Below are 23,296 nucleotides of genomic sequence, written 5' to 3'. Positions count from 1 at the left end.
AATCGCAGATGCACAAGGAATGCTGGTCATCGCCGCTATCTCTGCATCAGTCTTGGGAGACATAGACTTGGATAGGGACACGCCATGACACATTGGTAGATGTCCACTCTTGGACTCATCCATCGAGAACCGCTTCACGATGGTATCAATGTATGTGGACTGGGTGAGACCAAGCAATCTTTTTGATCTATCTCTATAGATCTGTATTCCCAATACAAAAAATGCTTCACCCAAGTTCTGCATCGAGAACTTACTCGCTAACCATATCTTCGTTGATTGCAACATTCCTACATCATTCCCAATGAGTAGAATGTCATCAACATACAACACCAGGAATGTCACAGCACTCCCACTGACCTTCTTATACACACAGGATTCCTCAGGATTCTTAGCAAAACCAAACTCTTTGATTGTACTATCGAATCTGAGGTTCCATGAGACGTCCTGCTCTTTTTTATTGCTTTAAAAGTACTAGAAAAAATTTTTTTTTTTCCTCACTTAGCATCGGTCGAACCATAAAATATTTTGACATCATTTTAAAAATAACCATCCAACTGCTATTTAAAAATCCAAAGGAAAATATTTTAAAGCATAAAATCGTCAAACATTTTACTAAACCTAAAAAGCAATAATTTGAAAAGTAAAGCCCATACTAAACCTCTCAAAAATCTCTCAAAAGCATAAATAAATAATCTTAAAAATCTTTAATCATAAAGCATGAGTCAAAAGTCATAATGCGGAAAAAGTAGAAGCGCTGGTCCTCGGGTTGTGTGCGCATTCAGTCCAGTCAAATCAACCATCAAGACCTCCATTAACATATTATCATAATCACCTGCATCATACACACCTAGTGAGTCTAAAGACTCAACACGTCATATTCTTGATAACGAGTAATACGTAATACAGTCAACATATAACAGTGAAAAATATTTGTACTTAAAATATCGTTTTCATGAAGATGCATAAACATAAACATTTTCATAAATATTTTCATGATGCATAAAACTTTAAACATAAACATTTTCATAAAATACTTTTTCATGACATGCAATCATAAACCTTAACCTTTTCCCTTTTTCCTCAACATGACATGACATAAAACATTTTTCATGATCATAAACATTTTTCCTTTTCCTTTTCCTTTTCCTTTTGTTGAATTCAGATCGTTAATTGTGACTTTCCTGATCATGCTCATGAGGGTCGATGGATCCATCTACATAAAACCACAGTACTGGGCGGCGGGGGACACCAGCAACACTCTCACCGGTCAACTGGGCCCTGGCCTATCATGATTCGAATAGAAATACGCTCGTCGGGGCTCCCTCTGGGGCCTTTTCCCATAAATGGGCTCCCTCTGGGGCCTTTTCCCCTCACGATATTCTCATTCTTCCGTTACCACAAAACCGTTACCACATACCCGTTACCACATATCCGTTACCACATATTCGCAATGATGGAAACACGATCGTCGGGCTCCCACTGGGACCATAACCCTCACGACGTCGCCAACATTAACGAACTAGTCACAATTATTTCACATCCTTCAACATTTTTCATTCACATCACTTTAGAAAAAATCATGAATATCATTACGTTTTTCATTTTTGAAACCAAGCATGCAACATGTATTTTAAATGTCTTCTCTCAATCATAAAAATCCCTTAGACATTTAAAAATCATAATTTAATCATGAACTTTTCATAAACATTTAAAATGACATATTAACCTCAAAACATTTACAATAACATTTTGACATATTAAGTCATAAACATATAAAGTTCCCTAAATATTTAAAAGATCATTTTAATATATAAAATTCCATAAACATTTAAAATATCATTTTAGCATAAAACAATTTCCATAAACATCCATAACTATAGAAATTAATCATATTAGCACATAAAACAGCAAATAGGGCACTGCCATGACGTTTACTAATTTCTAGGTGTATAATGACCGTTTTACCCCTAGACGTAAAATTCCTCGGTTTTGACATTTTCTTAATTCCATTGGTTCTAACATGTCCCAAATAATTATTTAAGCCTACATGAATTTTCTCATATTTTTATTTAGCTTAAAACGAGGACTTTTAAATAAATCTTTAAATGTGACGTATTAATGCATTTTAATCTCGAATTAAACCAAACCTTAATATAAAATTCCCAAATTAAAACTTAGGCTTCTAATAATTATTTAAGCTTAAACCCTAATTTTTCATAATTTTATTAAGCTAAAAACTAGGCGTTTCAATTAACCCGTTAATTAGCGTTTCGTGCGGCGATTAAATTCCGAATAAATCCAAAACTCAATATTTTGATCTTAAATTTTAAACATAACCTTTTTATGATTTATTCTACCCTTCCAAGTCATGAGTCACCCCCGTGGACCCATGGAATCAATTTTGGCTTAATTAGTCTCGTTTTTTACCCTTCGACGAACACACCGAGCCATCTCCTAATTTACTCGAGCCACGCCCGAGCCGCCTTGAGCCAAAACCTAGCCAACCCACCTAGGGGCCCTACTGTGTAAGCCCAGCCCGAAAAACCAGCCTTGGCCCACCCAAAACCCTTCTGAAACTCGCCCCATATTTCTGCACGATTTGTGTGTGAGACTCCCATGACCCATATGACTCCTAACTAGCCTAGGACTTCTCCCAGCCCTCAACCACTTGCCCCCTCACGACCCTAACCTTCCCTGGACCACGCCCAGACCAAGCCCAGACCAACCTAGCCCCTGGACCCTGCACACGAAATTTCTAAATCAAGGACAGCAACCTGCGCGCACACAAGCTGCCCTCAAGGTGCATGCCTCTCTCACGTTTTCTGATGCTATGCCTCTAACCCTCGAGCCAACCCCTGAACCATCCCCTCAAGCACCCTCCTAGGACCCTAAGGACCTAACCTAGCCTAGCCCAGACCCTCTGGTCGAGCCCCCCTCTTCCCTGCACCAGCAGCAAAACCTGCGCTGCTTCCCTTGCCACTTACGGGTTGGAGTCCTAGCTTGCTAGGACTCCTTCCCAGCCTCTTGTCTCGAGTCCTAGCATGGCTAGGACTCTTCCCTTGACCCATAACAGACCCTAGCCTAGCCCTGGTCCCAACCAAAGCCAAGCCAAGCATCCAAGTCCATAACCCTCAAACCCCATGCTACCCGATGGCATCCAGCTTGTCCTTATTCACGTTTGCAGCCTATTGGGGTAAATTGGGACTCTCTAAAACATGTAAAATCAACCCTCAACCCTATCCTAATCATGGCAGCCCCTTTATATCATATTAAACATGATTTTGGATGAAAATACAAGCTTTAAAATTGACATATGCCACAAAAACGAAAATTGTTTCATGATGCACTTGTTTTTCATGAAAATTCAATTAAATAAAATACTATGGTGTGAATGATGAGTAAAAGGAGAATATGGCGTGCCTTTGCGTTTTTAACGCACGAATATCCGTTGACGAAGCGAAGAACGACGACGAGAAACCTTGGGTGAATTTTCCTTCAATTTCAAAACATCCCTTTTGCTTGTTTTGGTGTGTGCCGTGAGATAGGTGGAGTTGGGAGAGAATATTTTTCAGAAAATAAAAGTGGCCGATTGTTTTGTGTGCAAGGTTTAGGGTTTTAGGTGTTTTAATCTCAAATAAACTCTAATTAAGTTACTAACTAGGCTTTAGGCCTATCAAGCCACAATTAAGCCCATTAGTCTTTTAATTAGAATTAAATAAAATATATTAGTAAAGTTTTGGTAAAAAGTTTATGAATTAAATAGCCGGGTTGCCAAAAAGTTCGCATTTTAGTTGCAAAGCCAACACCGATAAAATTTACGTCCCGGCGTATAAAATCACCTCTAAACCCCCTATTTTCAAAAATATGAAAAACCATCAACTTTATTTTAAATAATTAAAAATAATTATTTAACAAAAACATTTTACATTTACAGCCCTCGGTCCCCATTCCTCGATCGTCACTTGAACATTCCTTAAAATACCATTTTAATGCAACCATGTAGAAAAATATATTTTAAACATGTAAAAATGCACCACATAATTAATTAATGCAATTAAATTATTTAATTAAAATACAAGAGAATTTAATAATCGCATGCACATGGTTTGCGTGGACCTTAAAATTTTCGGGGCGTTACAATCTTCCCCCCTTAAATTGAATTTCGTCCTCGAAATTCGCTTATCCTAGATAACCCAAAGTTTATGCTTAATTCTAATATCCAAAAAAAAAAAAATCCACGCTTCCGCTGCGCTACTCTGATCAAACTTAAGTTCTAGAATGTCCTTACGTCTTCTTGATCCCAATTAAATTTTCCTTCTAAATCCTTATTTTCAAATCGCAACTTAAAAAGACCCATAATCACTTAATGCTATTACTATTATAACCTCGAATTTCAATTTTGCTTACAATTCCCAATATTAAAAGATGGATAATCATGCTTATCGTATATTATTTTCCTTATTTTATACCCAAAATATTAATCAACTTATCAAATTTCAATCTTAAAATCCCAAACGCATCCGCTAACGCTTAGATTTTTCTAGCCTAATATCGATTCATCCTTAAAAACCCCTGATTAAAATTCCTTATAACACTATATCCAAGATATCCCAAGGTTCAAAATATTCTTAAAAGTCTAAATCCTCAAAATTCTTATCATTTAACCCATTCAATTCTCGCTTATTGCTAAAACTAGTCCCCAAATTCCGTAATAATTACAAAATCAATTCTTAATTTCCCAAAAATTATCTTAATTGGTCCTTAATTTCAAAAATCCTACAGTTAACCCATAAATTCTCGGTATTCTTAATTTTCTTCTACAGTTTTCCCATGACATAATTTCAATAAACTTAAACTTATTTACCCAAAAAATAAATTTCTATAACCAATCTTACTTTTCATCAACTTAAAATCCCAATTTATCTATTTTCTTATTCCCAAAGTCGTTGTAATCCTCGAATAATTATTCCTTATGTCTAATTCCCAAAAATTAATTCAACTAATAACCACGAATCATAAATATTTACTTAGAAAATCTATGTGTCCCAAAGCATTCAAAATATTCACGATTAACTTATGGCCCAAAAATAGAACGTCAATACTAAAACCCAAAATCAACATAGTCCAATTCCACCACGAAGCCAACATGCGTTAAAATAAAATAATTTTTTCTTATTTCATATCGTATCACGTATAAAAATTCTAAAGCATGTAAGTCATACATTATCATGAAGCTATTAAACATGTGACGTGAACATATAATTCATGTACTTATGCATATAACATCATAAAATCATATAAAGCATGTAAACTTACAAGTTTGAGGCTTGACGACTGATCTTCCCGGCGCTGATGGTGGCACAACCCTTTACAGGACCTTTGCTCTGATACCAACTGAGACGTCCTGCTCTTTTTTATTGCTTTAAAAGTACTAGAAAAAATTTTTTTTTTTCCTCACTTAGCATCGGTCGAACCATAAAATATTTTGACATCATTTTAAAAATAACCATCCAACTGCTATTTAAAAATCCAAAGGAAAATATTTTAAAGCATAAAATCGTCAAACATTTTACTAAACCTAAAAAGCAATAATTTGAAAAGTAAAGCCCATACTAAACCTCTCAAAAATCTCTCAAAAGCATAAATAAATAATCTTAAAAATCTTTAATCATAAAGCATGAGTCAAAAGTCATAATGCGGAAAAAGTAGAAGCGCTGGTCCTCGGGTTGTGTGCGCATTCAGTCCAGTCAAATCAACCATCAAGACCTCCATTAACATATTATCATAATCACCTGCATCATACACACCTAGTGAGTCTAAAGACTCAACACGTCATATTCTTGATAACGAGTAATACGTAATACAGTCAACATATAACGGTGAAAAATATTTGTACTTAAAATATCGTTTCCATGAAGATGCATAAACATAAACATTTTCATAAATATTTTCATGATGCATAAAACTTTAAACATAAACATTTTCATAAAATACTTTTTCATGACATGCAATCATAAACCTTAACCTTTTCCCTTTTTCCTCAACATGACATGACATAAAACATTTTTCATGATCATAAACATTTTTCCTTTTCCTTTTCCTTTTCCTTTTGTTGAATTCAGATCGTTAATTGTGACTTTCCTGATCATGCTCATGAGGGTCGATGGATCCATCTACATAAAACCACAGTACTGGGCGGCGGGGGACACCAGCAACACTCTCACCGGTCAACTGGGCCCTGGCCTATCATGATTCGAATAGAAATACGCTCGTCGGGACTCCCTCTGGGGCCTTTTCCCATAAATGGGCTCCCTCTGGGGCCTTTTCCCCTCACGATATTCTCATTCTTCCGTTACCACAAAACCGTTACCACATACCCGTTACCACATATCCGTTACCACATATTCGCAATGATGGAAACACGATCGTCGGGCTCCCACTGGGACCATAACCCTCACGACGTCGCCAACATTAACGAACTAGTCACAATTATTTCACATCCTTCAACATTTTTCATTCACATCACTTTAGAAAAAATCATGAATATCATTACGTTTTTCATTTTTGAAACCAAGCATGCAACATGTATTTTAAATGTCTTCCCTCAATCATAAAAATCCCTTAGACATTTAAAAATCATAATTTAATCATGAACTTTTCATAAACATTTAAAATGACATATTAACCTCAAAACATTTACAATAACATTTTGACATATTAAGTCATAAACATATAAAGTTCCCTAAATATTTAAAAGATCATTTTAATATATAAAATTCCATAAACATTTAAAATATCATTTTAGCATAAAACAATTTCCATAAACATCCATAACTATAGAAATTAATCATATTAGCACATAAAACAGCAAATAGGGCACTGCCATGACGTTTACTAATTTCTAGGTGTATAATGACCGTTTTACCCCTAGACGTAAAATTCCTCGGTTTTGACATTTTCTTAATTCCATTGGTTCTAACATGTCCCAAATAATTATTTAAGCCTACATGAATTTTCTCATATTTTTATTTAGCTTAAAACGAGGACTTTTAAATAAATCTTTAAATGTGACGTATTAATGCATTTTAATCTCGAATTAAACCAAACCTTAATATAAAATTCCCAAATTAAAACTTAGGCTTCTAATAATTATTTAAGCTTAAACCCTAATTTTTCATAATTTTATTAAGCTTAAAACTAGGCGTTTCAATTAACCCGTTAATTAGCGTTTCGTGCGGCGATTAAATTCCGAATAAATCCAAAACTCAATATTTTGATCTTAAATTTTAAACATAACCTTTTTATGATTTATTCTACCCTTCCAAGTCATGAGCCACCCCCGTGGACCCATGGAATCAATTTTGGCTTAATTAGTCTCGTTTTTTACCCTTCGACGAACACACCGAGCCATCTCCTAATTTACTCGAGCCACGCCCGAGCCGCCTTGAGCCAAAACCTAGCCAACCCACCTAGGGGCCCTACTGTGTAAGCCCAGCCCGAAAAACCAGCCTTGGCCCACCCAAAACCCTTCTGAAACTCGCCCCATATTTCTGCACGATTTGTGTGTGAGACTCCCATGACCCATATGACTCCTAACTAGCCTAGGACTTCTCCCAGCCCTCAACCACTTGCCCCCTCACGACCCTAACCTTCCCTGGACCACGCCCAGACCAAGCCCAGACCAACCTAGCCCCTGGACCCTGCACACGAAATTTCTAAATCAAGGACAGCAACCTGCGCGCACACAAGCTGCCCTCAAGGTGCATGCCTCTCTCACGTTTTCTGATGCTATGCCTCTAACCCTCGAGCCAACCCCTGAACCATCCCCTCAAGCACCCTCCTAGGACCCTAAGGACCTAACCTAGCCTAGCCCAGACCCTCTGGTCGAGCCCCCCTCTTCCCTGCACCAGCAGCAAAACCTGCGCTGCTTCCCTTGCCACTTACGGGTTGGAGTCCTAGCTTGCTAGGACTCCTTCCCAGCCTCTTGTCTCGAGTCCTAGCATGGCTAGGACTCTTCCCTTGACCCATAACAGACCCTAGCCTAGCCCTGGTCCCAACCAAAGCCAAGCCAAGCATCCAAGTCCATAACCCTCAAACCCCATGCTACCCGATGGCATCCAGCTTGTCCTTATTCACGTTTGCAGCCTATTGGGGTAAATTGGGACTCTCTAAAACATGTAAAATCAACCCTCAACCCTATCCTAATCATGGCAGCCCCTTTATATCATATTAAACATGATTTTGGATGAAAATACAAGCTTTAAAATTGACATATGCCACAAAAACGAAAATTGTTTCATGATGCACTTGTTTTTCATGAAAATTCAATTAAATAAATACTATGGTGTGAATGATGAGTAAAAGGAGAATATGGCGTGCCTTTGCGTTTTTAACGCACGAATATCCGTTGACGAAGCGAAGAACGGCGACGAGAAACCTTGGGTGAATTTTCCTTCAATTTCAAAACTTCCCTTTTGCTTGTTTTGGTGTGTGCCGTGAGATAGGTGGAGTTGGGAGAGAATATTTTTCAGAAAATAAAAGTGGCCGATTGTTTTGTGTGCAAGGTTTAGGGTTTTAGGTGTTTTAATCTCAAATAAACTCTAATTAAGTTACTAACTAGGCTTTAGGCCTATCAAGCCACAATTAAGCCCATTAGTCTTTTAATTAGAATTAAATAAAATATATTAGTAAAGTTTTGGTAAAAAGTTTATGAATTAAATAGCCGGGTTGCCAAAAAGTTCGCATTTTAGTTGCAAAGCCAACACCGATAAAATTTACGTCCCGGCGTATAAAATCACCTCTAAACCCCCTATTTTCAAAAATATGAAAAACCATCAACTTTATTTTAAATAATTAAAAATAATTATTTAACAAAAACATTTTACATTTACAGCCCTCGGTCCCCATTCCTCGATCGTCACTTGAACATTCCTTAAAATACCATTTTAATGCAACCATGTAGAAAAATATATTTTAAACATGTAAAAATGCACCACATAATTAATTAATGCAATTAAATTATTTAATTAAAATACAAGAGAATTTAATAATCGCATGCACATGGTTTGCGTGGACCTTAAAATTTTCGGGGCGTTACAATCTTCCCCCCTTAAATTGAATTTCGTCCTCGAAATTCGCTTATCCTAGATAACCCAAAGTTTATGCTTAATTCTAATATCCAAAAAAAAAAAAATCCACGCTTCCGCTGCGCTACTCTGATCAAACTTAAGTTCTAGAATGTCCTTACGTCTTCTTGATCCCAATTAAATTTTCCTTCTAAATCCTTATTTTCAAATCGCAACTTAAAAAGACCCATAATCACTTAATGCTATTACTATTATAACCTCGAATTTCAATTTTGCTTACAATTCCCAATATTAAAAGATGGATAATCATGCTTATCGTATATTATTTTCCTTATTTTATACCCAAAATATTAATCAACTTATCAAATTTCAATCTTAAAATCCCAAACGCATCCGCTAACGCTTAGATTTTTCTAGCCTAATATCGATTCATCCTTAAAAACCCCTGATTAAAATTCCTTATAACACTATATCCAAGATATCCCAAGGTTCAAAATATTCTTAAAAGTCTAAATCCTCAAAATTCTTATCATTTAACCCATTCAATTCTCGCTTATTGCTAAAACTAGTCCCCAAATTCCGTAATAATTACAAAATCAATTCTTAATTTCCTCAAAAATTATCTTAATTGGTCCTTAATTTCAAAAATCCTACAGTTAACCCATAAATTCTCGGTATTCTTAATTTTCTTCTACAGTTTTCCCATGACATAATTTCAATAAACTTAAACTTATTTACCCAAAAAATAAATTTCTATAACCAATCTTACTTTTCATCAACTTAAAATCCCAATTTATCTATTTTCTTATTCCCAAAGTCGTTGTAATCCTCGAATAATTATTCCTTATGTCTAATTCCCAAAAATTAATTCAACTAATAACCACGAATCATAAATATTTACTTAGAAAATCTATGTGTCCCAAAGCATTCAAAATATTCACGATTAACTTATGGCCCAAAAATAGAACGTCAATACTAAAACCCAAAATCAACATAGTCCAATTCCACCACGAAGCCAACATGCGTTAAAATAAAATAATTTTTTCTTATTTCATATCGTATCACGTATAAAAATTCTAAAGCATGTAAGTCATACATTATCATGAAGCTATTAAACATGTGACGTGAACATATAATTCATGTACTTATGCATATAACATCATAAAATCATATAAAGCATGTAAACTTACAAGTTTGAGGCTTGACGACTGATCTTCCCGGCGCTGATGGTGGCACAACCCTTTACAGGACCTTTGCTCTGATACCAACTGAGACGTCCTGCTCTTTTTTATTGCTTTAAAAGTACTAGAAAAATTTTTTTTTTCCTCACTTAGCATCGGTCGAACCATAAAATATTTTGACATCATTTTAAAAATAACCATCCAACTGCTATTTAAAAATCCAAAGGAAAATATTTTAAAGCATAAAATCGTCAAACATTTTACTAAACCTAAAAAGCAATAATTTGAAAAGTAAAGCCCATACTAAACCTCTCAAAAATCTCTCAAAAGCATAAATAAATAATCTTAAAAATCTTTAATCATAAAGCATGAGTCAAAAGTCATAATGCGGAAAAAGTAGAAGCGCTGGTCCTCGGGTTGTGTGCGCATTCAGTCCAGTCAAATCAACCATCAAGACCTCCATTAACATATTATCATAATCACCTGCATCATACACACCTAGTGAGTCTAAAGACTCAACACGTCATATTCTTGATAACGAGTAATACGTAATACAGTCAACATATAACGGTGAAAAATATTTGTACTTAAAATATCGTTTTCATGAAGATGCATAAACATAAACATTTTCATAAATATTTTCATGATGCATAAAACTTTAAACATAAACATTTTCATAAAATACTTTTTCATGACATGCAATCATAAACCTTAACCTTTTCCCTTTTTTCCTCAACATGACATGACATAAAACATTTTTCATGATCATAAACATTTTTCCTTTTCCTTTTCCTTTTCCTTTTCCTTTTGTTGAATTCAGATCGTTAATTGTGACTTTCCTGATCATGCTCATGAGGGTCGATGGATCCATCTACAAAAACCACAGTACTGGGCGGCGGGGGACACCAGCAACACTCTCACCGGTCAACTGGGCCCTGGCCTATCATGATTCGAATAGAAATACGCTCGTCGGGGACTCCCTCTGGGGCCTTTTCCCATAAATGGGCTCCCTCTGGGGCCTTTTCCCCTCACGATATTCTCATTCTTCCGTTACCACAAAACCGTTACCACATACCCGTTACCACATATCCGTTACCACATATTCGCAATGATGGAAACACGATCGTCGGGCTCCCACTGGGACCATAACCCTCACGACGTCGCCAACATTAACGAACTAGTCACAATTATTTCACATCCTTCAACATTTTTCATTCACATCACTTTAGAAAAATCATGAATATCATTACGTTTTTCATTTTTGAAACCAAGCATGCAACATGTATTTTAAATGTCTTCCCTCAATCATAAAAATCCCTTAGACATTTAAAAATCATAATTTAATCATGAACTTTTCATAAACATTTAAAATGACATATTAACCTCAAAACATTTACAATAACATTTTGACATATTAAGTCATAAACATATAAAGTTCCCTAAATATTTAAAAGATCATTTTAATATATAAAATTCCATAAACATTTAAAATATCATTTTAGCATAAAACAATTTCCATAAACATCCATAACTATAGAAATTAATCATATTAGCACATAAAACAGCAAATAGGGCACTGCCATGACGTTTACTAATTTCTAGGTGTATAATGACCGTTTTACCCCTAGACGTAAAATTCCTCGGTTTTGACATTTTCTTAATTCCATTGGTTCTAACATGTCCCAAATAATTATTTAAGCCTACATGAATTTTCTCATATTTTTATTTAGCTTAAAACGAGGACTTTTAAATAAATCTTTAAATGTGACGTATTAATGCATTTTAATCTCGAATTAAACCAAACCTTAATATAAAATTCCAAATTAAAACTTAGGCTTCTAATAATTATTTAAGCTTAAACCCTAATTTTTCATAATTTTATTAAGCTTAAAACTAGGCGTTTCAATTAACCCGTTAATTAGCGTTTCGTGCGGCGATTAAATTCCGAATAAATCCAAAACTCAATATTTTGATCTTAAATGTTAAACATAACCTTTTATGATTTATTCTACCCTTCCAAGTCATGAGCCACCCCCGTGGACCCATGGAATCAATTTTGGCTTAATTAGTCTCGTTTTTTACCCTTCGACGAACACACCGAGCCATCTCCTAATTTACTCGAGCCACGCCCGAGCCGCCTTGAGCCAAAACCTAGCCAACCCACCTAGGGGCCCTACTGTGTAAGCCCAGCCCGAAAAACCAGCCTTGCCCACCCAAAACCCTTCTGAAACTCGCCCCATATTTCTGCACGATTTGTGTGTGAGACTCCCATGACCCATATGACTCCTAACTAGCCTAGGACTTCTCCCAGCCCTCAACCACTTGCCCCCTCACGACCCTAACCTTCCCTGGACCACGCCCAGACCAAGCCCAGACCAACCTAGCCCCTGGACCCTGCACACGAAATTTCTAAATCAAGGACAGCAACCTGCGCGCACACAAGCTGCCCTCAAGGTGCATGCCTCTCTCACGTTTTCTGATGCTATGCCTCTAACCCTCGAGCCAACCCCTGAACCATCCCCTCAAGCACCCTCCTAGGACCCTAAGGACCTAACCTAGCCTAGCCCAGACCCTCTGGTCGAGCCCCCCTCTTCCCTGCACCAGCAGCAAAACCTGCGCTGCTTCCCTTGCCACTTACGGGTTGGAGTCCTAGCTTGCTAGGACTCCTTCCCAGCCTCTTGTCTCGAGTCCTAGCATGGCTAGGACTCTTCCCTTGACCCATAACAGACCCTAGCCTAGCCCTGGTCCCAACCAAAGCCAAGCCAAGCATCCAAGTCCATAACCCTCAAACCCCATGCTACCCGATGGCATCCAGCTTGTCCTTATTCACGTTTGCAGCCTATTGGGGTAAATTGGGACTCTCTAAAACATGTAAAATAAACCCTCAACCCTATCCTAATCATGGCAGCCCCTTTATATCATATTAAACATGATTTTGGATGAAAATACAAGCTTTAAAATTGACATATGCCACAAAAACGAAAATTGTTTCATGATGCACTTGTTTTTCATGCAAATTCAATTAAATAAAATACTATGGTGTGAATGATGAGTAAAAGGAGAATATGGCGTGCCTTTGCGTTTTTAACGCACGAATATCCGTTGACGAAGCGAAGAACGGCGACGAGAAACCTTGGGTGAATTTTCCTTCAATTTCAAAACTTCCCTTTTGCTTGTTTTGGTGTGTGCCGTGAGATAGGTGGAGTTGGGAGAGAATATTTTTCAGAAAATAAAAGTGGCCGATTGTTTTGTGTGCAAGGTTTAGGGTTTTAGGTGTTTTAATCTCAAATAAACTCTAATTAAGTTACTAACTAGGCTTTAGGCCTATCAAGCCACAATTAAGCCCATTAGTCTTTTAATTAGAATTAAATAAAATATATTAGTAAAGTTTTGGTAAAAAGTTTATGAATTAAATAGCCGGGTTGCCAAAAAGTTCGCATTTTAGTTGCAAAGCCAACACCGATAAAATTTACGTCCCGGCGTATAAAATCACCTCTAAACCCCCTATTTTCAAAAATATGAAAAACCATCAACTTTATTTTAAATAATTAAAAATAATTATTTAACAAAAACATTTTACATTTACAGCCCTCGGTCCCCATTCCTCGATCGTCACTTCAACATTCCTTAAAATACCATTTTAATGCAACCATGTAGAAAATATATTTTAAACATGTAAAAATGCACCACATAATTAATTAATGCAATTAAATTATTTAATTAAAATACAAGAGAATTTAATAATCGCATGCACATGGTTTGCGTGGACCTTAAAATTTTCGGGGCGTTACAGTTATTCTTGTGTGAGTTAGAGAAAATATTTTCTCGGTTATACTCAAGGTTGAGATTGTGAGAGATTGAGTGTTGTATACACTTGTAATATTTTATCCCTATAATAAAGATTTGCAGTAACTCCGTGGACGTAGCTTATATTGGGTGAACCACGTAAATCCTTGTGTTCTTGCTGATTATTTTATTCTGCATATTTTTTATCATCACGATCATTATCGCTTCGGTGTAATTTTCCAACAACTGATATCAGAGCCTTGTTGTAAAATGTCTTAGAATTCTGAGTATGTTGTGGTTGCAGCTTGTCTGATCTTACACATCAGAAAGATTTTTTTAGATTTTTGCTAAAGGCTAGAGAAGCGATGCCGGAGATGATGGATCGGGGACCGAGAATCAACAATTTCGATGGAATAGATTTTTCGTTCTGGCGGTTTACAGATTATAGATTATCTGTACAGTAAGAAGCCTGCATCAACCTCTAACAGAAAAGAAAACCAGAAAAGATGGAGGATGATGACTGAGAGCTCTTTGATTGACAGTGTTAGGTGTGATACGACTGAATCTAACGAACAATGTGGGCATATAACGTGGTGGAGGTAAAAACCACATAAGAGATGATGCCCATTTATCGGACATGTACGAGAAGCCATCAGCAAACAACAAAGTACATCTCATGAAAAAGTTATTCAACTTGAAAATGGGTGAAGGTGTTTCGGTGGCTAAATACATCAATGAGTTCAACACGATTGTTTCTCAACTAACATTGATTGAAATTAATTTTGATGAATGAGATTTGTTGCACTTGTTCTTTTGGCGTCTTTACCAAATGTTTGGGAACCAATGCAGGCAGTGGTTAGAAAACTCTGTTGGAAAAAGAAAGCTACAATTCAATGAATGTCAGAGATCAAATTCTTGCTGAAGAAGTTCGCATGATGAATTCAAGTGAAGGAACATCGTCGAGATCTGCTCTAAATCTCTAGAATAGAGGAAGGGGCAGGAGTGGCGAAAAGAGTTCAAACAGATGGCGCGGTAGGTCGAAGTCAAGAAATGAAAAAGATGAAAACACTTTTGAGAAGAATTTGAAGTGCTGGAGCTGTGGTGAAACTGGTCACCTAAAAAACGAACTGCAAATCAACAAAGAATAATGCAAATTAGGTTACTGAGGAGTACACGATGCTCTATTACTATCCATCGAAAGCCATGTTGATTCTTGGGTTATAGACTAAGGAGCTTCATTTCATACCAGTGGATAATAGTGAGTATTCGATAATTACACCCGCTGGCGATTACGGAAAAGTTTTCTTGGTTGATGGAGAGCTCACTTAGTAATTTGAATCGATTAGAATAAAGTCAAAGTACGTATAAACATGAGAGATCAATGGAGAGATAATGGGCAAAATCATAGAGTAGTAGGAGAATAGGAAGAACCGCTCAAAATCATAAGAAAATAATAAGGTCGGCAGAACAAAGAACACAGATATCTCTCGCACAAATTGGGCAAACTCACCGCAGACTTTTGATAGTTCTAGTCAAGCTTTTTAATAGCTTTTCATTCAAATATTCACTAGTTCAACTCATCTTCTTTCAGATTTCAGTGACATTCTTTGTTGATGATAATATTTGTAAATTTATCAATTTATTGAAAATATAAATAATGTCATGAGTTTATTCTTTAATTTCTAGTAGTTTTGGCCCTATATTTACTTAAGAGATTAGAACGAACGATCAGTTAAGAATTCATAATAGTTTGGTTATCTAAATTTAGAACGAACGATCAAGTTAAGAATTCCTTGTGACGCTAATATAACGCTGACATGACACCAACATATCGCTGAGTATGTAGTGTTACAGCACACACTCAAATGGAAAAAATACTGAAATTGCAAAAAGTTGAAAGATATATGATTGAAAATGAAATTTGTCGTCATAAAAATCACCAAAATTGCAATTTTACCAATTTTAAAATATTTAATGTATCAATGTGTGTGTACACACATACATGAAAAATGAAAACTTTCTTTACAATTTAATTAAAAGAACTTGATAAAAAAAGTAATGAGAGGAATTCTATGCCATTTTGAGATTGAGAAGCGTAAAGATCAAGAATGTTAATAGCAAAGAAAAAAAGTGAATAAGTTAAACATTATAAGTATACAAAGTTCCTCTAGTTGTTGAGATACAAACGAGAGCTCAACTCAATCTTTTCGAACAACATAATTGGATCGAAATAATGAATGAATCAAAGAATGAAAGTGAGCAATTTGTACATCTTATCTTCTCTGCAATCTAGCCATTCATCCCACCCCACCCCCTTCTATCCTATCCCATGAACTCCACACTACTCGATCACTCTTTACGAGAACAGAAATCCTAGCGAAGTCCTCGAAAAATTGGGTTTTGAGTTCAGCTAATCAAACAACGATCGACAAGTTCATCCCCACTTTCGCGCTCATTCTCAATCATAGTTTGTTGGTTAGGCATCGCTCTAATCTGCAAGATACTCCGGGATTTTCGTCAACTCTCTGCTGAGGAGAGAACTGACAAACAAATGCCTCCAGAGCATCTTTCATCCACGAATGTGCACACACATCTCTAGCTTCATTGACCATCATCTGCAAGAGAATTCAACCGCACTCTTCAGAAGTAATCCAAGGTTGAATATATATATTCTGAGATCAGATTTATATTAGAATGATTATGATATATATTAATCCCAAATAGTTTCGCCTTGTAATAGAAATTATCGATAGAGTTTTGGCTCATTGGTCGATCCTAGTAACCTATGTATATTGTTTCATTTCGTTTCAATATATTCCCACTGTTTTACAAAAGTTCATCATGCAACCTGATGCACTGCACCTAATGGGTCCACATAATGGCAAGAATATGGAAAATTATGAGGGGGTTCGTTTCGTTTTGAACATACCCAAACTCGTTGGCGGACAGTCTTTTTCCGGCCAAACATCTAATTCCTCAGTTACAAACAAGGAAACATTGATCCCATGTTGAATGTATCTTGGCTATTGCTTTGAAAATCCTTCGCCTAATTTATCCTGCAAGAAAATGACAACCAACAAATTTAGGAAGTGAAAAAACAGCACAAGCACATAGAACATCACGTAGTTTCTCCCAACAATACCAAAATACTAACCTCGAGTGATCCAATCACAACCGGCTTCTTCGAGTGTCTCCCGCGAGGCTGCCACTCGATATCCTCGTCGAGTTCCCAACCACACGGATTATATTATTGCCAAAATTCAATGTCAAACCAGAACAACAAGAATATGAAACTGTTTGATATCATCAAATCTCAAAGTAGGAAGAAAGAAAAAACCTTCGGAAACATCATTCTTGGACTTTTTTGAGAGCTTATCAAAAGAACCTCCAAATCATCAATGGATGTCTCATGGATTTGGGGTGAGTCGTTGGTTTTTCTTATTCTGTATGGGATACATCTGCACAATTTGAAGGTCGGTCTCAAATATTGAGCATAAAATCATTCAAAAATATCATCTTCAAAACCTTAAAATCCCATCAATCATTTCATTTCTCCTAAAAACAACAATCCCATATTACAACTTCAACACATATCTAAATCATTGTAAAGCCACTTGCGAAATTTCTCGAGGAAAACATCAACGAAAACCGAACAACAGACAAAAGAGGAAACTTCACACATCAATCCAACAACAAATTCATCCAAAACAAAATGAGAAAGAACCTCAAATCACTCACCCGACAACATGGCGAAATCCCTGACTGTACCGCTGCAAATGCCTTCCCGTACGCGAAGGCAAAGACCCCAATTTCTTGATTTGCATCGTCATAATAATCTTGAAAAAAAAAAAATCGAAATCCTCCCACAAAATTTCCAAAAAACAAAGTCCCCCGGATTCCAAATCTTAGGTGGTTTAAACCTCAAATCAATGGAAGACAACGGAGAAGTGAAACAAGATTTCGGGTGTCCCCGCGTTTATTTTATAGGGAAAAGTAGCCGCTTTTTAATTTTTAGCGGGGTCTCAAAATTTATTATTTTAATAGTTCTTGAGACAAAGTGGGGTCTCTTAATGCGCGTGACAAACATTATTTACTGGATTCGTACGTAAGAAATACAAAGTACGTGTTTTCTTTTGCCTTCCGAGACTTGTCAACTTTTGCTCCATCAAAGTTTATCCGCGGGTTGCTTGTGCGGAGTAAGCCAAAAATTTGTGTGAGACGATCTCATAAGTTGTATTTTTTGAGACATGTTTTATTTTGGTCATCTATAAAAAACTAATATTTTTTATTATGAAATTTGTAGGATTGATCCGTCTCACAGATAAAGATTTGTGAGACTGTCTCACAAGATACTTACTTGTAACATAATACATGGATATTATTATGTCTATTTTGTTTCGAAAGTTTCGAAAGTTCTACAAAATTAATTACGATATAAGATTTACAAAGATGGTTTCTTTTTTTTACTTAATGAAATTTAAGCATACTCGCTTATATTAAATAAGTATTTTTTAAAAAAAATAATTCACCAAAGAAAATATAAATTATGCCTATATATATTAGAAATCACTCTTATTAATTATGACATCAAATGCAAATTTGCATGTGGTTGGTTGTAGGAGATATGGATATTATTATGGAAAATTTATTTATCATTTTAGACCATAAAATAACCTAAACGTCATTTTCTATATATATATATATATATATATATGTTAACCAAGTTGCACAAATGGTAAAAAATAATATAATAATAATAATAATAATAATAATAATATAATTGTTTTTTTTTTCCTTTCTATTTTTAAATTTGTTCACGATGATTTACATCGGACTTGCTCTTGTATGCTTAAATTTTATTACTATTTTTTTTAAAATCATCTTACTAAATTTGTTGAATATCGTAAATAAATCGAAACTTTCAAAACGAAATATGTATGTTTGAAAAATATTCCTACTTAAGCATGGAATGTGTATGTCCGGTCGCTTATTATTAGTGATAAGTGTAAAGTAATCAAATAATGGTATAATAACGAAATGACCATATCATCCCTAATTTTAAAAACACTTATAAAATGCCATAATTGTAGAATAAAAATATCATACGTAAATAATTATTTTACTTAATTATGAAAAAATATTTTAAAAAATTCAACTCTGGAAATTTAATTTTAATATAATCTCTATATTTTTACATTAAAATTATTGTACACCAAAAAAAATTAATTTATACTTATACCAATGTGTGGATGTGATTATTAGTTTTTGTCGTTTGACTCTTGGATGAGATGATGAATGTTATATGATACAATGATGATAAATTAATGTATTTGGATAAGATAAAATCACCAAAACATAAAATTAATTCAATCTTACTCAAATTTAACTACTCAAGTTTATTCTTTAATCGACAAAAAAATCTATAGGCTTAGCGACGGCCGAAACCGTTGCTAATTTATTTGGCATCGATTTTTGCAACGATTTTGAAATCGTCGTGTTTATGCATAATTTCGTATTCTCGCATCATTACGAAGTTTCGATCTCCAATGATGATGATTAGTTTGCTTCAATTTACATACACGGCATCATGAATGTCAATGCCAAATATATATATATTGTCGGCAATAATTATTGTAGGGACCACATGCTTTGCTCCCTTCTTTGAAGAAAAAAAAAAAACGTGGGTTGCTATTTTGGAGGAAATTTCGTGGAAGATGGAAGACGCGTTTTATACGCGTCTTCACACGGTCAATGAGCTCTATAAATAGAGCTCTCCCCTTCATTCTAAATCATCCCTTCGAGTTTTCTCTCATCTTATAACATTTAAGAGCTTAGTTTTATAATATTTGTGAGGTGTTTTGTTCTCCTGTATTAAGAAAGTGTGTTCTCTTTGGAAACACAGTGAGTGAGTTGTACACCACAAAATATTATAGTGAAATTTTTTCATCTTGCCCGTGGTTTTTACCCTAATAATTTTTAGGGGTTTTCCACGTAAATCTCGGTGTCCATTTTATTTCTTTATTTTCGGGTTTTATTATCTCAAATTCCGCACGTGGACCAACAAGTGGTATCAGAGCCTTGTTTAAAATTTCTTAAATGCTGAGTATGCTCTGTGGTTGCAGCCTAGACTGATCTTCCACATCAGAAAAGATTTTTGAGATTTTTTATTTAAGACGGGATTATTTGTCCGGTCTACTAAAATTGGTTATAGACATAATGGCGGGAAGGTACGAGATAGCAAAGTTCAACGGAAGTAATTTATGCTTGGAAAATAAGATACAAGCAGTTTTAAAAAATGAGAATTGCTTGGCGGCTATTGGAGATAGACCGGTGGAGATTACAGATGATGGAAAGTGGAACGAGATGAATGATAATGATGTTGCCAATTTACACTTGGCTATAGCTAACGAAGTTTTGTCAAGTATCTCCGAGATAAAAACAGCAAAAGTTATCTAGGATACTCTGACAAAGATGTACGAGGTCAAGTCCCTACACAATTGATTTTCCTAAAGAGAAGGCTTTATACTCTTCGGATGGCGGAATCCTCATCGATGACCGACCATATCAATACACTAAATACTCTATTTGCCCAACTCACTTCCATGGGGCATAAAATAGGGGAAAATGAACGTGCGGGCTTCTACTTCAAAGTCTACCAGATTCGTACGATCAACTTATCATCAACATTACCAACAATATCTTATGGACTTTTAAGATTCGACGATGTCTTAACTGCGGTACTCGGAGAAGAAAGCCGGCGCAAGAATAAGGAAGATATGTTGGTAACCTCGAAGCAAGCAGAGGCTTTACCGATGATAAGAGGAAGATTCATGGACCGTGACTACAGTGGAGCCAAAGGCGAGGTAGATCAAAGTCGAGAAGTAAGAAGAAAAATATTTACTGCTTTAAATGTGGCGGTAAAGGGCACTTCAAGAGAAAGTGTACGAGTATCGAGAAAAGTTCTCAAGGAAATGTGGCCAGTACTTCAGGCAGTGGTGAATATTATTCAGCGAAGCAGCAACAGTTGCAGAAGCCATGCGCAAATTTTGTGACACATGGATTATGGATTCAGGAGCGACGTGGCACATGACGTCTCGGAGAGAATGGTTTGATCATTATGAAATAGTCTCAGGAGGATCTGTATTCATGGGAAATGATCATGCCTTGAAAATCGTTGGGGTCGGTACTATCAAAATTAAAATGTTTGATGGCACCATTCGCACCATTCAGGAGGTACGACATGTGAAAGGACTGACGAAAAATCTTTTGTCCTTGGGGCAATTGGATGACATCGGGTCCAAAACTCGTATCGAGAACGGGATCATGAAAATTGTAAAAGACGCGCTTGTGGTTATGAAAGCGGAAAAAGTTGCTGCAAATCTGTATGTACTATTGGGGGAACCACAAAGAGGCAGAACTAGATGTTGCATCAATTGGTTCAGGAGAAATTAACAGTGTTATGGCATAGAAAGCTCGGGCATATGTCAGAACGAGGGTTGAAATTCTCTCAGAACGGAAGCTGCTGCCGGGACTTACAAAAGTGTCACTACCTTTGTGAACACTGTGTTACTAGTAAACAACACAGATTAAGTTTGACACTTCTACTGCTAGGAGCAAAAGCATATTGGAGCTGATTCATTCGGATGTTTGGCAAGCACCGGTTGTATCCCTAGGAGGAGCGATATATTTTGTCTCGTTCATTGATGATTTCTCTAAGAGATGTTGGGTGCATCCAATCAGAAGAATCAAATGTTTTCCAGATCTTCAAAGATTTCAAAGCGCGGGTTGAACTTGATTCTGAAAAGAAAATCAAGTGTTTGAGGACTGACAATGGAGGAGAATATACCAGTGATGAATTTGATGCATTTTGTCAACATGAGGGCATCAAGAGACAATTCACGACGGCTTACACACCTCAACAAAGAGTGGCGGAGCGGATGAATAGAACCTTGTTGGACAGAACAAGAGCTATGTTGAGGGCTGCGGGTCTAGACAAGTCATTTTGGGCGGAGGCAGTCAAAACCGCTTGTTATATTATCAATCGTTCTCCTTCAGTGGCGACTGATCTGAAGACTCCGATGGAGATGTGGACCGGGAGGCCGACAAATTATCTCATTTGCATACATTTGGAAGTCCAGTGTACGTTCTATACAATGAGCAAGAAAGATCGAAGTTGGATTCGAAATCCAGAATGTATCTTCTTGGGTTATGCTGATGGAGTAAAGGGATTTCGCTTGTGGGATCCTACTGTTCACAAGCTTGTCATCAGTAGGGATGTTATATTCGAGGAAGATAAAGTAAAGGGAGACAAAGTGTTGAACATTTCATGTTCGCAATCTTGATTTTGATGTTAATAAAACTTTTTATTGTCTTTCTAACATATTTACTCAAATGTGAAGTTGCAAACACAAGAAGCAAACCGAAACTGAATTCTGCACAAACTGAATTTCTGGAGAGCTTCGGTGTTTTGATGATATCTCTCAACTGGATGTTCCAAATGACAATCCGCTAAAGGGACTGATTAGAAAACTCAATTGGGAACAAGTCGTATTTCACGTGAGTTTGGCAAAATCGGATGTTATCATGGTCTAACTGATCGCTCAATTACCGAACTGATCACACGAAAACAGCAATCAGTTGGGTTTGAGCAGCTGCGGTATTTTGGTCATATCTCTCAGCTAGATTATTGAAATAAAGCGATTCAGTATGCGTTGAAAAGATAAGATGATGATCTACAAATCATCTTTAGAAGTCAAAGTCTGAATCGAAGCTTAAGATGCTGATAAATGACGATGAAGTTACTGGTTCTGCACAAACTGAAATCAGCTAGGCTGATTTCAGCACACCAGCTGAAACTGAACCAACTGCTGAAGCTGACCAACCAACTGAACTGAACCAGCTGCTGACCAACTGAAGACCAGTTGAACCAGACCAGTTGAACTGAACCAGACCAGCTGAAACTGAACCGAACCACAGTTGAACTGAACCAGCTGACAAACTGAACTGAACCGAATCAGCAGCTGACCAACTGAACTGAACTGAACCAGCTGCTGACCAGTTGAACTGAATGACCAGTTGAGTTGACCAGAGTTGACCAGTCGGGAAAATGTCCTACAAGACGAATTTGACCGTTGCAATTCCAGAAACAGTACATAAACTTTCCAAACGGTCATATTCTTGTGTCTAACGTATATCAGTGTTGAGCCTATAAATACAACATATTGAAGATCAAACAGAGCTTTT

General features: G+C 36.2%; 1 long non-coding RNA gene across 2 annotated transcripts; it reads right to left on the bottom strand.

The window, feature by feature from the left end:
- Nucleotides 1–16,117: 16,117 nt before the first annotated feature.
- Nucleotides 16,118–17,091, bottom strand: LOC142534967 (uncharacterized). Of its 2 annotated transcripts, XR_012817299.1 has the most exons (4): nt 16,983–17,091; nt 16,558–16,668; nt 16,399–16,496; nt 16,118–16,367 (listed from the first exon to the last, which is right to left on the bottom strand). It is a non-coding gene; the product is annotated as an uncharacterized LOC142534967 (long non-coding RNA). The 2 variants fall into 2 exon arrangements; XR_012817298.1 differs by lacking the exon at nt 16,983–17,091 and having other exon boundaries at nt 16,558–16,947.
- Nucleotides 17,092–23,296: the final 6,205 nt, after the last annotated feature.

The sequence above is a fragment of the Primulina tabacum genome, unplaced genomic scaffold, assembly GCF_025594145.1.
Source record: "Primulina tabacum isolate GXHZ01 unplaced genomic scaffold, ASM2559414v2 Contig762, whole genome shotgun sequence".
Classification (NCBI taxonomy): domain Eukaryota; kingdom Viridiplantae; phylum Streptophyta; class Magnoliopsida; order Lamiales; family Gesneriaceae; genus Primulina; species Primulina tabacum.
The sequence above is the reverse complement of the archived record's forward strand: the minus strand, read 5'-3'. Positions and strand labels throughout refer to the sequence as shown.